Here is a 14897-nt window from a genome sequence, read left to right on the forward strand (position 1 = left end):
CTTCATCTTTTTTCCACATATGTTGTCATATGTTTTTCTAAATCCACAGACAAGGGACTGACAGATTTTACTTTGCGTTTACAATGGGATAGCATGCCCAGAGTAGTAGTGCAGTTCATCTGAGAGGAAACAACTTGATCACTTGTGATGATCTGTTTACGGCTCACTTTGGGCAAAGCAATACTAGAGCAGAGCTAGTTGAAAGTATAACCTCTCAAAACATGCCTGGTGCAGATATTGTCTCCTCTGCACCGTTCCACTGCAGATCTGTTGTTCCCACTGAGCTGCAGCACTTGCTAATTTACAGACAGCCTCAATCTTGAGCAGAGAGATACTATTCTTGTCAGGATGCCACGTAGCCATGCGGACACAGCCTCTATCTCATTCCTTACCCCAATTTGGAGAATCCTAAATCCTGCTACTCTGTAGTCTGGCTGCTTGTGCTCCAGCCCAGCCTGCTCCTAGTTCTGGCCCACCCAGAGATGTTCCCTGCTCTTCCCTTTCTTTGAATTGGCTTTTCCAACAATAGTTTTTACTTGCCAAACTGTTGCTTTTTCTTATTATTTAGTGACTACTGGGCTAGCTCTAGGTGTCACATGAACTTCAGTCTTTGTCTGAGCTCAAGACAGAGCTGGACATCACAGCTCCACATTCCACAGTATCATTAACATGTTGTTATAACGCTCAGTGTGAGGTTAATGGTTGGATTAGATGATCTTTATGGTCTTTTCCACCCTAGATGATTCTGTGAGTCTATATCTTATCCATGGGGCACAGGAGGACTAACTGTACTCACAGATTACAGATCTCTGTTCCCATGGTGGCTGGATCACATAGAAATTTGAGCATTGGAGGTACCTCAGTTGAGGCAGTATGCCAGCTCCCAAGGTGCCACCACATTCAAACCCCACTGGGACCCACCCATCTGTCTGATTACTAGAGAGATCTAACCTTGTTGGGCATAAGTGGGTTGACTGACAAGGATTGGTCTAAAGTCAAATATATGGACTGAAGCCTACACCTGCAGATGGAATCAAGCAGGAAAATGCTATCATTGTCACACTGTAAGCCTTGCTAGGTCTAAGCAAGAAGTTGTTCAGGTAGCTGAACACAGCTTGCCATCCAGGGAAGCCAAGATGCCAACCAAACAAAAGAGTGAGGTGAGAGCATGTTCAGAGGCTGTTGTGAAAGTCAGGAAGCCAGAAAGACTGTACAGCAATCTTAGATATGACAAATGAGAGATGTTTCACTCTACCCATCCATTTTTCTACCTCTGAGAGCGGTGTTTTGCAAAACATCTGCCAGCATGAAGAGTGACTCTGTTTTCTCCTCCCCTGTTCCTGGCTCCGCACCTCTGCTGCTTCCCTTGTACTGTCAAGGACAGATTGAGTCTAAAGACATGGGTTCTCAAGACGTGGTGAGACAAATTAACAAGCTGTCTTGTTTTCCAGAAGGCAAGGTCTCATTGCACACTCCCACCTTCCCTGTACCCCTCCTCATCTGCTCTCCCACTGTTTACCCTGTGCTTGCTTAAGAGACTTTTCTGTCAATATATCTCACTGAAATGGATACTTGCAAAGTACTGGATATTTTTCTCCCTTTTTAGTGAGTTACATTAGTTCAGTAAAAGGTCTGACAGGTGCTGGAGGCAGCACAAATGGTCGAATGCTAAAATCATGTGGGCAGGAGTAGGGGAGAGCTGAGGTTAGTTGGGGCTAAAGAAGAGAGGAGCAGGTCAAGAGGAAATAGGGAGTCACAATACGTACAAGGTGTTTGGCTGGTCCAGCAGTGTGTGCTGCCAGAGATTGGGACACACACAAATATGTGTCTTGGGAAAGAGTGGGAGGCAGCTTGTAATGTGCCCCTGAACAGTAGGCTTGTAGACACAGCAAGGTGCAAGTCACAGCTGAAGGATCCCTTTCAGTTGTGGGACTGAGCAAGGAGCTGAGAAAGTTGGATGTAAAAGATTTCACTGACTGGGAGAGTTGGAAGGGAAGTATGGATTTGAAAGGATAGCTGAACCTTGAGATTGCACTAAACTTTGATTAAGTTGAGCCTGGTCTTATTAAGGCTGAAATTTAGTGTGTGTCTAATAAAAATCGACAAATGTTAGAGACACTGACTTGCCTGCTATCTTTATTACTAATGCTGAGTCTCCTAGAAGAAGGGAAAGTTTTCGTGTAAGAGTTAAGACGTGTTAATGATATTGTGGGATGTGGAGCTGTGATGTCCAGCTCTATCTTGAGCTCAGACAAAGATTGAAGTTCATGTGACACCTAGAGCTAGCCCAGTAGTCACTAAGTAGGAGACTAAGGACTTAGTAGTCACTAGGAAGGAGAAAAAGAGAGATTGGAGAAAATTCAGAGAGTCTTTAGAACCAGCTGGTCTCAAGATCTATTTAGAGGTCTGATCTAAGGAGAGTAGATGGGGGAGGAAGAGAGAATGATTAATATGAAAAAGCAACAGTTTGGCAAGTAAAAACTATTGTTGGAAAAGCCAATTCAGACAAAGGGAAGAGCAGGGAACATCTCTGGGTGGGTCAGAACTAGGAGCAGGCTGGGCTGGAGCACAAGCAGCCAGACTACAGAGTAGCAGGATCTAGGATTCTCCAAACTGGGGTAAGGAATGAGATAGAGGCTGTGTCCGCATGGCTACGTGGCATCCTGACAAGAATAGTATCTGGAACTGCTATACATGCTCAAAGAAGAGGTTTTATTACCTGGTCTAGAGTGACCCCGCCTGGGTTGATCTTCATCTTCCTTCATGTTTGTCTCATTTTCTTCATCATTCTCTGCTTCAATTAACAAGTTCCAGGGCCCTGTAGCTATTGTGAAGGGACACCATGGAAGGTGAGGAAGGTTGGGAGAGGATTTTCCTGCCTCCCTGAGCAGGGACCTGTTTCCAGTCTCCCCCATTTCTTAGGTCCCCTCCTTCTGCCTGGTAGCAAGAGAGTGAGGGATCACCCTGCCTCTTGGGGCTTTCATTTGCTCCTTATGCTTCAGGGATGCTTAGGTGCTACTCCGCCAATCAATTTCCCTTTCACACTTTCTAATACTTGTTAATCTCTCATCCTCTTCTTTGAGTTCCACCACCAGGCTGAGCAGATCATCCAGCTGATGGCAGCGCACACAGGTGCTGTCCCTGCTGCCCTCCGGCAGGACAGACAGGCTCAGGCAGTCCCTGCAGCCCGGGACCTGCACCGCTGCATGATTGCGTGGCAGCTCCATCTGGGTCGCCACGTTCTTTCTGGTGGTGGTTCTGACACGAGTGGAGACCATGGTTCAGTCTACTCATGGAGGACGATAAGATGAAACTAGCTCAGATAAATTCTAGACCCAGGAGATGGACTGTGCCCTGCCCGCTCGAACTGTCATGCAAACTGACACACCACAGCCTTCTGACACACCACGGCATGTTTGCCATCCTGTTTGCCACACTCCTGGTCTCTCACGCTCCTTGGGGATGTTCTTGTACGTGAGGGCCGTTGGGCATCGTCACTCCAGTCTCTGCCCACTCTGAGTCCCCACTGCCCTTGTTCACAACTCACTTTTCCCACTCAGGGGGGAGACGACTTGAGGCTCTCCCTCTTCCCTGGGCTTCTGCCTTCCCAGCTTGTGGTTTTGCTGTGGGTTTTTTTAAGCTTTCAGAAGGGTCCCCTGCCACTATCCTCCTCTTTGGAACCTGTCTCCTCAGGGACAATAAGAAAAATTAGAAACTGTATCTTCTTTCTCGTATCTATTTTCTTTTCCACCCAAAATATTATCTACCTTTTCCTGCTGAGTTTCCCTGGTACCTATTGTGCTATTTTTTTCAATAATTGACACTATTTTTACTCCGTTCCCCTTCAAAGTGATTCACAATGGGTTCTTAGAGCGCTTCACTATAAGAGATGTCAGACTGCCACTTTTTCACTGTAAAACTGTCTTAAAACTTGCAACTGTCTCTAAGGCAGGTAAATATTCTACAAGAAAGTGAGTTTCCTAGTATTCTAACTCACACGGGGATGATATGCTGTATTTTAAAGCCAGCTTTTTCCTCCTCCTGCTGTGATATAAGAAGTTGTTTTGTGAACCTCATTGCTTACATGGAAAAGATAAGGGCAAAGGAAAAGCTGAAAAAGCAAGTTTCCCAGCTGTGGCACCAGTCCTCCAGTAAAGTGAGTTTTCAACTAAAAATATCTGTGATATTTTGAACTAGAAGAAGGAGTCTGTGTGAAGAAAGCTTGAAATCACTGTTCTCACCTCTTCTGCTAGGTGGTTGCTGGTTAGTAGAGATCTTTTTATATGAGTTCATCACCATGGCACTTATAACACCTTGGTCAGCAGACACTGTGAGGTTAATATTCAAAAAGAGAACATTCTTTTTTTCTGTAATATTTACTGTGCAACTGTTTTTAAGGATTTCCTTGAAGAATTAAGGGATGGGTCTGTATGACACAGTCACCTACATCATTAGGGAAGATTTGATGCCCCCAGGGCCCCCCTCCAGATCTGCAAACCTCAGTGTCAGTGAAAGATGGGTTGCAATGTATTTTTTGTAAACATGCAGCTATGATACAGCTGTACACTTCTGCCTTCTTCCAAAAAGAAAGAGCAACAGAGGCCTAAATATTTACTGTTTCCCCTTGCACCAAAGTTTCTGTGTCATCTTTAAATTTGATCTAGGCTTAGTCAGCTTGTGAGTCCACAGAAAAAGAGGAAGCAGAAGGGGTGAAAGAAAGCAAATCCCTATGCCAGACGTGTCTTCTCAAAATTTGCACAAGCATTAATCAGCAGATTGCTGCAAAACAGAACAAATAAGAGCATCATGTTCTTTTGAAAGACCAGTTTGAAGAGTTTTGAACTGACTCAGGCAAACATATCCCTCAGGGACATCTTTGATTTCTGCATTGTTCTCCTGATCACACAGTGTGTTGCCAGAATGAGGTTTTTCACTGTTTGTCTTCTTTTTCTTATTGGCCACAGTATTTAGGCAGAAAATCTGTCAAGAAGGAATGGCTGCATATAAATGTTATTCTTAGTAAGGCTTCTGATATTATAGCTCAGCATGTTTGGAATATTGATCACACCACTTAAATTTGCAATTAAAATGATAATTCCTTTTTCCACTGATTTTTGGACTAATTTTATGCAAAATACAGCCTAGGATTGACATAAGGGCAATAAAAATTGTACAGAAAAATCTGTACTGAGTTAATTGTTAAACATATGGTCACATGCCATGGAAGGGGGCAGGCGATATGAACCAAGAAGTGAACAGGGACACTGAGTATCTTTATAAAGACAGAGACTTTCATTACTGCTACTATCTGCATTTTCATTCATTGCTTCTCACCTCAATTCCCCACATAATATTTTTTTCTTTTTCCATGGTAGAGATGATCAGCATTCACATTAGCCAACAGTCGTGCAGATAACTTTTGACTTCAGAACAGAGAAAACTAAGGTGAAGGGAGTTAGAAGTGTGACCCTTGGGAATCTATAATATCATTTTTATGACACACAAACAAAAATAAAGATGCTAAATTCAAAGAGATCATAGGTAAAAATGGCATGGTTAGAGGTATGATATAATCATCATGATCATATAATTTTAGCTGGTTAAAAGTTGGATTAATTCATGGTCCTCTTCAGACTAGTAAGATTAACTGTAAGGTTTCAGTGTCTACAAATTTATTCCTTTGTAATCAAAGATCTTTGGTACACATCAAAATTTTGCCTATTAATGTATAGCATAAATCAAACTCACAAACAGTCAGTGCAGTTTATTTTTTACTAGCACATTCTCCAGAATGTTTTCAGTCCTTGCCCAACCAAATCTAAAAAGAGCACCGCTTGCTGATTTTAGCACTTATTCAGTGATGAAGCACATTGGTGATCAATATGCTTCAGTATTCTCCAGTCGATATCTGAGCTATAGGTCACTCTGTTAGAACCTTTCCATCATTCTTCACAAAATGAGTTTGTCTCAGATTGTCTTCCCCATTCTACTCCTTAGTTTCTTTAGCCTATCACATGATTAACCAATAATCTTACTCATTTACCGCACTGATCCACACACCAGTGTTTCAGCTCCCCTCACAGCTGCCTATCTCTGTCCCTTTATTTTGTCTCTTTAATATCTGATTTCAGAGCCTGCATCAATAATTGCTTTTCTCCATTCTGTGTATAAAAGAATATTTGAAATGTTCTTCACTGAAATGTCATCCAATTTTTTAGTCTGATGCAATAAAGCCAATTAATAAATGACATTGTATTAGTATTGAAATATTACTGTATGCTTATACTTGGCAAACATTTAATTTAACTCACTAGGTAGGATTTTTCTTTCTTTGTTTCCTCCATTTTCTTAAAGAAACCCTTTGCAATTAGCAAATACGTACAATGGTTTCCTTATCAAGCGGAAAAAGAAAAAAAAAACCAGCAAACCCCCTTTTTTAAAATCTTTCTACATTTTTTATAGTGACTGACATAGTACTATAAATACATGAAAACGAATTGAAATCACTCATTTTTATGACGATAAGGTATTTTTAATATTTTCCAATATTTTTTTTACTAACAGGAGACCTCATTATGTTATGTAGATTATTACAGCGTACACTGCAAATGCATTTACTCATTATTAATGTTCTACTCATATCTGTCAAATGACTAGAATTTTATTACTCCCCTCATTTTTCCTAACTACCTTAATCTTTTGTTTAGCTCCACTATTTCCCCAGGTGACCTCACTCTGGGAAACATCAAGGAACATGAGAGCAATACAGAAATGATCACCTTCAATTTTTTATTGATCCTGTGTTTTGACAACACCAACCTTCTCTACCCAATAAAAACAATAATCATCAATCTTGCATTGTAGGAGGCCTGGATGAAGTTAGGAATATGAATGAGCGGTGGCGGAAGTGCCAATAAAGTAAATAACTGGATAAATTTAAATCGTTCCCTATTGACTAAGTGTTTTTCATGGACCAAAACGTACTGATGGAAACCAACTTCTAGCTGCCAGGTCTGTCAAGATGATAACACAGGATACAGTGCAATCATTTAATGATTTAAATTTAGTTTAGTGAAGCCAAAACCATCTGGTACAAAGGACACTTTGGCAGATTGAGTAGAGTGAGAATACTGTTCTTGTTGCTGTTATAGTCTGATAACAAAGGAAAAATACACATCCAAAGCCATTAAAAAATCATTTGCAGTCTATCTCACAACCAAGTTAGAATAATAAGAGGCAGAGCACTAATTATAATTGTATGGAGTTTCCCAGCAGAGACATTGCAAACCAATTGCCACTTGTCTGTTCTCAAGTATTTTCGGCATGCAAATAATCTGTAAATGCATTCATTTGTGGCATCTTTTCATTTATGTGACAATATTATTACTTTTCTGTTTTCCCTGGCAATTGTTTTATTGCCATCTGGGAGTGATCAGTGAAACACTTCAGAGAAAGTAAGAATGTCTCTGAATCTGCCCCTGATTTTAGGTCTGGGTTAAAATGCACTCTTAATAAAATAAAATTGTGCATTTTGGGAAGAGAGGCAATCTTAAGATGCTCATTTCATATCTAGGACTGAAAGAGAAAATAAGATAAAACCACACACACAAAATACAAGGGTATTACAACTGGATGCAATATTCTGTTTTCATTCTCAGTAGTGCTATTTTTAAAGGTAAATTTATTTCTTGTATACTTCTCTTTTTACAGAGCCAAGGATTTTTCATGGTCTTTTTTTGCCACACTCTTTTGTTGATAGCTGGGGCAGAGCTGCTGACCATATCACCTCCTAAGCCACTTTTCAGTCTGCCTGATTTCCTGAGAATGGTTCCCCACTAAGGCAGTCTGTTTTTCATTCCTTCTGCTGAAAGACATGGGTTTGCATTGGTATTAAAACTCATTTTCTTTGAACAGGTACCTCTTATAAAGTGACTTCAGGCTATGTCACTTTGTCACCCACAGAATTCATATTTATTATAAAATCACTGATTGAACTTGAATTCTGCCAAGCTAATAACCTCTCTTCATAAAAAACCCAGACATGCACTCCAACAATAAAAATGCCACTTCTTATTTAGCTACTAATTGATCAGTTGGCAAACATGAGCTCTATCTAGATTTTCAGATGCTAAGGAGGAGATGGAACACTGAGTCTGAAGAATGGCAGAAGCCCAGTACATCTATGCAATAACTCTCTGGGAAGTTTATTCCATCCTAAAGGCTGAGCAGAGACTAGCATGAAAGGTAGGTACTATTATCTGTAGAGAGGTGATAGTAACTAACAATCATTTTCTCAAATACCTGACCTGATTCCTTTAGACTCTACCATGTTTCAGCTCCTCTAAGAATCACTTTGTTTCATTCTTTCTTAATATCACTTTAGAGAGTTTAATAGGTCTTGAATCTGGAAAGCTGCTACCACCTAACCTGCAGTGGTAACAACTCCAGAGGCACCACAGTGTGACTAGCAGAGAATACTGAGGAAATTAAACAGATAAAGGAATGAAGAGTAGAGTATGATAAGAGGAAGGAAGAACCAAGGGGAAAAAAGCAGGAGCAGAAAAAGCAAGATATAATTGGTCATTACTGGACCTGCCAACGTTCATGGTAGTCTTTCTTAAGGCTGCTCTTGTTCCTCATCTTGCACCGAGTTTCTCCCATTCCCTTGCTTTCAAGGAAAAGCTTTCACAAGAATACTGGGATAATCAGATAGCAGTTCAGGAATTTATTTATCTCTGTTATCCTCCTGCATCTGAGGTAGCCTCACCTGCCTGCGTCCTGACAGCACTGATTTATGTAAGTCACTTGACTTAGATCATTAGCCTTAATGAAATCAGGCTATGCGTGACAACTCATAAGACTGAAATTATTTGTGCGTATCGTATTTTGTGGGTAGGGCTCTGGAGTGGAGGAAGGACCAAAGGGACTGAATAATAGGCTACCTGTCAGTTTTGTAACCAGCCCTTTGAAACACTGTACTATCTTCAAATCAAATCAATAATGAACACAAAAATGCAAAACAAGAAAAAACAATAAATCAACCATCTCTGGTTGCAAACCCTTTCACATTAACGATTTAATTCTATTTTTGTAATTTATCTCTAGGAAGAGTAAAAGAACGCAACTACAGGGTAATGTCAGCCTGATTAGTATGCCTGAAAATAATAATAGTATAAATGAAGTAAAATAAACTGTATGATAAAGTTGAAAGGTCATCCATATTCCATATCTCACAAGAGTTCATGCATCCCATCAATGCAAAATATTTGTATATGGATGTGCGAGAGATGAAAGCGACATGCAAAATGCTATAGTGTTTTGGGTTGCTTTAGAAAAAATAGTTGTCTTGAATATTGACGGATAAAAATAACAATTTGCATAAGGGCATCATTGAGCATATGGTTTGCAGATAAGATTTTCTTTTAGAATTATAATAAAGCATGTGTTGCTTTATGGCACAATTATAGAGGGAGATGAATGAATGTATGTTCTGCATTTCTGTACAAATTTATACAAGAATTAACTTTGCTGCACTCTTTACCTTTTTCTAAAAAAGAAATTACTCAATTTCCAGGCATGAATAAACAAACAACTTTTATATATCTGGAGGTAGTTAAAAAAAGGATAAATTAGGCCTTCCAATTATAGTGTTGCAAACATTTTCTTCATCCAATAAATTTACCGAGATGCAAAATACCTGTGTGAAGAAATCAGCATTGCCTGTATTCAATTAAACTATTGCTTCCTTCATGTTTTAATTACATAATTAATGTGATAAATTAAACTCTTTCTCGGTGAACCGTTCGGTCGAAGCTTAGAATTGATACTAGTGTAGTTTGCTATTTGTGCACAAAAAGTAATTTAGATCGTGACATTATCTCTGAGGTACTTCCCTGTTTTCACTTCCACTTTAAAACCAGAAAAGGCTACAGACACTAAAGCATAAGTTTTACATTGCTGTACCTTACAGCAGGGGAAAATGCAGAAGATTTTTTTGCGACATCTGGCAAATAGGTTTTTCCCATAAACTTTGGGCTAAGGCTCTAAGGGGATCAAAACAAGATGTCCTAACAGTGCTAAATCCCACCCTTTTCCATACATCGCTTCATTTAGCACTACTGAATAAAGTGTCCTTCAGTGAGGGCAGCAAAATGGTTTGCCTACAGGATTGTTTCCAATATACATCAGCACACAATGTGCCCTTTTTTTTGAGTTTATTTCTGTGTCATTCAGATAAACTGTGCAACTCACTGCTTCAGGAGGCTGTGGAGAGCCTAATTAAAAAAGTTAGACATATTCATGCAAGAAAATTTCATTAAGAACTGCAGACTGCTGAAAGCTGGAAGGATACATAAAGGAAATGTTGTTGTGTGCTCACTTTTTTCTTATAATCTGCCCAAGATTTCTGTCTGACCCTGTTAGAGAAAGGGTGTTACTCCCAGTTGGGAGATAGAGACAACATTTTTAGATCCAGCAGAGAGAGAATTACAGCCTGTCTCTCAGGGCAGATACATTATTTAACACAACAAGCATAGGCTTTGGGCAACAAAAATCAATCAGTCTGAAGGATTATCCTACTTGATTGAAAGTCCCCTTAGACAGAGAACTGGTCTCTCTTTGGGCTTCAGGACTTCTACTTTATTTATGGACATCATTGCCAGTACAAACATTAACTGTTAGTTAGACATCTATCCAGAAATTCATTCCCAGTAATATTCCACTTCTTTGCTCAGCAGTAAGATGCTATTAGTAGTATCTGCTAAATACTAGCCAAAACCTGACACCATCTAACCATCCAAAGGAGTCCCAAAATACCAGCAAAACTCAGAATCCCAAAAGCCCCAAAAGAAAAATAAAATCAGAAATAGCGTGGCCAGCAGGGACAGGAAAGGGATCTGACTCCTGTGCTCAGCACTGGTGAGGCCGCTCCTCGATGAGTGGGTTAAGTTTTGGGCCCCTCACCCCAAAAAGGCCATTGAATGACTCGAGCGTGGCCAGAGAAGGGCAACGGAGCTGGGGCAGGGTCTGGAGCACAGGTCTGCTGGGGAGCGGCTGGGGGAACTGGGGAGGTTCAGTCTGGAGAAGAGGAGGCTGAGGGGAGACCTCATCGCCCTCTACAGCTCCCTGCCAGGAGGGGGCAGAGAGGGGGGATGAGTCTCTTGAACCAAGGAACAAGCAATAGGACAAAAGGGAATGGCCTCAAGCTGTGCTAGAGCAGGGTCAGACTGCATATTAGGAAGCATTTCTTTCCAGAAGGGGTTGTTGGGCGTTGGAATGGGCTGCCCAGGGAGGTGGTGGAGTCCCCATCCCTGGAGGGGTTGAAGAGTTGGGTTGACCCAGCGCTGAGGGATCTGGTGGAGTTGGGAACTGCCAGTGTGAGGTTAAGGGTTGGACTGGATGATCTTCAAAGTCCTTTCTAAACTAGATGACTCTGTGATTCTTTAAAATTAAATTAAAAATAAAATAAAATATAAAATAAAATTTTAAATAAAATAATAAATTAAAATAAAATTTAAAAATTTAAAAATAAAAATAAATAAATAAATAAATAAAATTTTTTTTAAAAAATAAAATAAAATCCAACAAATCAGTATCTTATTTTGCACTTTAAGATGGGCTTCTGGTCTGACTTAGCACAGCTATTTTGATGTTCTTGTGTGGGTCCCATGTGAAGAAACAAGCCCTGTTCTATTATCCTGTCAATGCAGATTAATGCTCCACGCTTGGCTAACTTTCTGGCTGGGAGTATGTCACTGCCTTGACTTGGGGTACAAATGAACTGTGGTGCAGCTCACAGGACTCCAGAGCTGGCAGATATTAATAACTAACATCTTTGGGTCCACAAGTTCTTATAGTCACAAATCAGATTTTACCAATCTGTAGAGAGGGAAGGAGAGTTGTTAAGTAAGGCTGAGCAAAGAGGATTGCACACGTCCTTACGCCCCTTGGCAGATGGGAAGAAGTAGGAAAAACAAGAAAGAAAATTCTGATAAGTACAAGCAACACTAAGATGAAGGATGTGCTCTCCCCAGTTTACCATAACTATCTATCACATTTGTCCATCCCACATTTCCTGCCTTTTCATAGCATATAGGAAAATTCTAGTGAGGACAAGGCTCAGCTGAGTAGGGTGCAAGTATGACATCTAGATGCTGACAGAGCAGGTACAACTAGGGTAAGGGTGTGGGTAAATCTATGCATGAGTACACTACAGGGTCATTCATACTTCTGGAATACCATCTGTTGATTTATCCCACCCATTTAAATTACCACCTTACTCCTTGTCTCCCAGATGTTAGATAACAAGTCACAATTTCTGGAATCTCAGAAGTAAGCACTATCATAGACGTTCATTAGAACTAATTAAATATTCAATTATCTTTCACTGTATTTGAAAATAGAGTAATACATACAGAGGCTGAACACAGCACATAATAGTTGCTAGAGGGCTCTTCTATTTCTGTTTAATGTGGCAGGAAGATGGGACAATACAAGTGGTGTTTTTGCTAATAAAACTGAGCCCATATGAAATCTGGAATGAGAAAGATGCAGTGAGGCTTTGAAAGATCTTACAGGCTCTCGGTGCATTTGAGTAAATCAATGCAATCTGAATTAAAGCCGGGAGGTTGTCCCCACACAGCACTTTCCTAAAACATCAGAAATAACATTTCAACAATTTGAAATGAATTATTAACTTTGCACAACAAAACATGGAAAGGAAATGCAGGGTGGGAGGGGAACCAAATAACCTTTACCAAAACCAAAAGTTGCAGAACCTTTCAAGATGTTGAAGTCTCAGTTCCTCTGACACTAAGTGCAGGCTAAGGACAGGTTGGTAGATTCCACATACTGTTGTTCATAGTGTGACTTCTCAGGAGACTCATTCCCTTAGGGAAGGAGGATTAAGGTGAAAAAGAGGCAGATACAACACTCTGCCCCATCTGTGGGAGACATTGAAGCTAAAGGGAAGATTTCTAAAGGCCTCTAAAGTTAATCTATAGATAATCTTAGTATATCTAAAGTTAATCTATAGATAATCTTAGAAGTTTTAGGAAACAAAAGTGCCATTTTAGAGCCTGTAAGTGTTAGGTAAGCCAAATTAAACACCTGTGTCACTCTGAAATGTTTACAGGAATATTTCAGGTCTACTAAAAGAAAAAAAAAAAAAAAATAGATGCACATTCTCTGTTGCTAAAACCACATTTGCCTTCCACGAAGGAATACAATGTAAGAGCACAAGAGAAGCTTCAATTCACATTCAAAATTCAAATCTCCCAAAAAAATTTAAAACAGTCTGACATTGTAGATTTTCTTTATTATTCAAGAGCATCTTGACATGTATCTTTTGGGTGCTAAAATACTTTCTTTCCTCATAAAATAGGTCACTGATTAGGCCAACCTCCTGATAACCTTATGAACAGTACACCTTACTCTCTCCTAATGCCTCAAGTACCACCAAAGCTTTGTCTAAATAACGTGAAGTTAGAACAGAAGGTCTTTTAGTGACAACATTTCTTTTAACTTTGAAGTAGCACAAAAAGATGAAAATATTGAAATAGTTCTTTCAGGACTCTTGAGCCTTGTAGAAATGCCTAGTTTGGATCAGTTTAATCTTACTCACATCCTTAAGTTGCCGCAGTACTTTCAATGACAGTTGAACATGGTGTGGGATAGTCACCCTCTGCCTCCAAGTATGTAACCTCGATGCCTGAATAGGTTTCTGAAAGCTTTATTGACTGTATATATGACTCCTAATTCTGTAGCCAAGGTTAGGTACTTCAGGTTAGTCAGTGTGAACCTCTCTTTTGTTCCTCAAGGAGTGCCATAAATGTACTCATGTCAAGCACTTTTAGCTTATGATGTAAGGGTTTTCTTTCCATGTGTGTGTTTTTGATCCCACATTCAAGAGAATTTCTTTTATTTCCTTTTATTCAGCTATTACCAGTCAAGAAGAAATACTTGACACAGACTGAAAGCTTTTTATTTGCATTCCTGTGTAACCTTCTCTTTTATCAATTTGTCATTTTGCTGATATGCCTCTCATGCACCAAGGCATTTATTAGAGTCATTATCAGAGAGCTCTCAGATTGCTTTGTTGTCATGACAAAATGAGTTTTGCTATGCCCAGCTTGATGGATGGGGTGGATATTTTTATACTCTTCTGGAAGTCAGATCCTAGTATTTTTGACACTCATAGTCCTTCCTTGGTATGTAAAATCAAGGCCAAGCATGAGTACGTTTTAAGAAACAGTAACTTCATTGTCATCAAAGAAAAGCCTTGAGCTACTAGAGCTGAAGTATGAGATGCTGAAAATAGAGCTAAACCTGTGATTTTTTAAACATCTCATCAGCTGCAGTTTATGGCAGGATAAATTATCCTTACATTTAACCACCCAATACCTTGAAATTCAGTCCCTGCAAACATCTCATCTTAACGTGTGTGTCTAAAACTATAGAGAGAATCCAAATGGTTACTTAAACTTCACACCAAGGCTAAGCTTCCTCCTGATAAAGGTAAGATCAATGCCTGAGCAATTCACCCTAAAGCCCTTTTACACTTCATGACGATTTTTTTTTAGCACAGTCAATAGAATCAAGCAAGTAATCCATCTCATCCTCAATCAGACACCTACTTTTATTTGACCAGATGAATCTCACCCCAAACTCCACACTGACAGTTCAGCTATACTGACTCCTGTATGGAGTGATGTAAGAACCAAGGACCTGTTTACTTCATGCTTTTCTTCATTTACCTGCCTATGACAGAAGCTGGCAACCCTGAGTAGCTTAGCTGTGCCATCCACGCTGCAAAGAGAGCAGTCCATGGAGGAAGGAGAATTTATCTTTCTTCCTCCAGTTTTCAAGGGAGCATTAGGAACACCTTAAGTTCTTCTTTT

The sequence above is a fragment of the Athene noctua genome, chromosome 4 (genome assembly GCF_965140245.1).
Source record: "Athene noctua chromosome 4, bAthNoc1.hap1.1, whole genome shotgun sequence".
Classification (NCBI taxonomy): Eukaryota; Metazoa; Chordata; class Aves; order Strigiformes; family Strigidae; genus Athene; species Athene noctua.